Genomic DNA, 2,621 nt, shown 5'->3' with positions numbered 1-2,621 from the left:
GCTTACCTGCTTAAGAGCCTATAAAGCACCTGAGAAATTTTCAAGCAGCCTGTTCTACTGTCAGGCGTGATGGTGCAGATGAAACTTCAATTTTGCTGAAAGCTTTTCCATTTTCTCTTGAGGGGAAGGCAAGAGAGTGGTACTACACTCAACCAGCAGCAATTGTATCCAACTGGGAAACACTGAGAAGAGAATTCTTGGAAAAGTTCTTTCCAGCTGAAGTTACTGATAAACTGAGGAAAGACATTTCCATGATTGTTCAGGATGATTCTGAAACTCTTTATGAGTACTGGGAGCGCTTCAATAACCTTCTGGAAGCTTGCCCCCATCATATGATTAACAAGATAGTGTTACTCGGATATGTCACACAGGGCATGAGGTCCCAAGATAAAACCACATTGGAAAGTGCTAGCAATGGGTCCATGAAAAAGTACAAGACCACTGATGAGGCATGACAATTGATCAGTGACTTAGCTGAATCTACTAGGAATCACAGGCAGAAACAAGGCCGTGCAAAAGACGTGGCAGAAGTATCCTCTAGCAGAGAGACTGCTGCTTTAACTCAGAGTATCTGTGAAATGACCAACTTGCTGAAGCAGATGCAATTGAACCAACAAGAAGTTCAGCAAGCTCAACCTTCTCCACCACAGCAAAACCAACAATTAGTCCCACAGAGAGTTTGCGGAATCTGTGCTGATTATAGCCACTATACTAATGAATGTCCGCAGCTCCAGCAGGAAGACAACACCGTGGCAGCCACACATAACTTCTATGACCGCCCCAACCAAGGGTACAATCAAGGTGGCAATTACAACCACGGATGGCAAGACAATTCTAACCAGAATTGGAGGGACAACAACAACAGAGGAGGCAGAGATAATCAGGGAAATCAGAGGTTGAATAACAATAACAACAGGCAGCAGAATCAGAATCATCCTTACAGAGCACCTCACCTAAGACAATCCCAAGGACCACAGAATACCCTATAGCAAACCTCCCAAATTACCCATCCTTCTTCATCTGCCAATGATGACTTACTACAATCTATTGACCGAAGGCAGCAGACCATGGAAAATAATATTAATGCCACTCTAAATAGTCTGACCGCTACTTTGCAGGCTCTTGTCTCCCAGATTGGATCAATGAAAAATTCCAATAACCAACCTTTGAGCTCTAGTGGAATCCCCTCTCAACCATTACACAATCTAAAGGGTGGTATTAATGCCATCACCCTGAGATCCGGAACCACACTGCAGGAGAGGAACCAGGAGGAGCCAAGCTCACCAGAACACGCCTCAGCTGAAGAGGTAGTGGAATTAGAAGATGTTGAAGAGGAAGAGGACATACAGGACACAGCTGAAGAAGAAGAAGTTCAACCACAGGAGGAAGCACTAAAAGACGCAGACACTGCAGAAGACACCACTTCTATTCCATTTTCACAACTTGCAAGGAAGCCCAGGAAGCAGCTAGAACCTGATCCAAAAATGGTAGAGATATTCAAAAAGGTTGAGGTAATTGTTCCCTTTTTTGATGTTATTCAATAGGTACCTAAATATGCAAAGTTTCTAAAAGATTTATGTATCCATAAAGACAAAATTAATGAATTAGAAACTATTCCTTTAGGTAGTTTCATATCTGCTTTAATGGGAGGTTTACCTGAAAAGTGTAGTGACCCAGGTCCTTGTATGGTTAATTGTACTATTGGTGGTGTAATAATTTCTGAATGCATGTGTGATTTAGGAGCATGTGTAAGTATAATGCCTTTGTCTATATATGATGTTTTGAGGCTCCCTCCCTTAAAAAGGTCGGCAGCTCGTTTTATGTTAGCAGATAAAAGCATTATTACAGTGGTTGGAGTTGCTGAAGATGTCTTAGTGGGCATTAAAGGACTCACGTTCCCCACTAATTTTTATATCCTGGAAATGCCCCAACATGACTCAGATAAGTCATCATCAATCCTACTCGGAAGACCATTCCTGAAGACCTCAAAGTTTAAATTAGATGCTTTTTCAGGAACATACTCTTTTGAAATAGATGGCCGAGTAGTGATCTTCAATCTGAATGGAGTTATGAAGCATCCTCCAGAGGATCACTCTATCCTCAAGTGTGACATTATAGATGAAACCATGGCTGAAGTCCATCAGGAGGAATTTGAAGAGAAGCACACAGGACAAGGTCCAAGTGTGGGGACATTCTCAGAGGACAATGACAGTGCCTTACCACTGTTACCAGCTCCAGACAACCCAGAGCCTGAACATGATCAGAAGTTAGAATTAAAACCCCTTCCCCCACACCTCAAATATGCTTACCTTGAAGACGGGCAGAAGTTCCCGGTTATCATTGCAAGGGAACTCACTTCTCAACAGGAAGAGTAGCTACTTGGTGTGCTGAGGAGGCACAAGAAGGCAATTGGTTGGAGTTTGGCAGACATAGTAGGTATCAATCCTCAAGTCTGTGAGCATAGGATATTTTTAGAAGAAGGAGCAAGACCTGTCCGTCAACCCCAGAGAAGACTGAACCCCACTATCTTAGAGGTTGTCAAAAAGGAAGTGACCAGACTACTAGAGGCATATATCATCTATCCCATCTCAGACAGTGAATGGGTAAGCCCAATACAAGTG

At 42.8% G+C, this 2,621-nt stretch overlaps 1 non-coding gene across 1 annotated transcript; it reads right to left on the bottom strand.

Moving 5' to 3' along the window:
• Nucleotides 1-230: 230 nt before the first annotated feature.
• On the bottom strand, nt 231-338 carry LOC148570417 (small nucleolar RNA R71). Its single transcript, XR_015908929.1, has one exon. It is a non-coding gene; the product is annotated as a small nucleolar RNA R71 (small nucleolar RNA).
• Between the last annotated feature and the right edge of the window lie 2,283 nt (nt 339-2,621).

Source organism: Arachis ipaensis, chromosome B3 (assembly GCF_059453495.1).
Source record: "Arachis ipaensis isolate K30076 ecotype BB chromosome B3, ASM5945349v1, whole genome shotgun sequence".
Classification (NCBI taxonomy): domain Eukaryota; kingdom Viridiplantae; phylum Streptophyta; class Magnoliopsida; order Fabales; family Fabaceae; genus Arachis; species Arachis ipaensis.
This window is presented reverse-complemented; position numbering and strand designations above follow the sequence as displayed.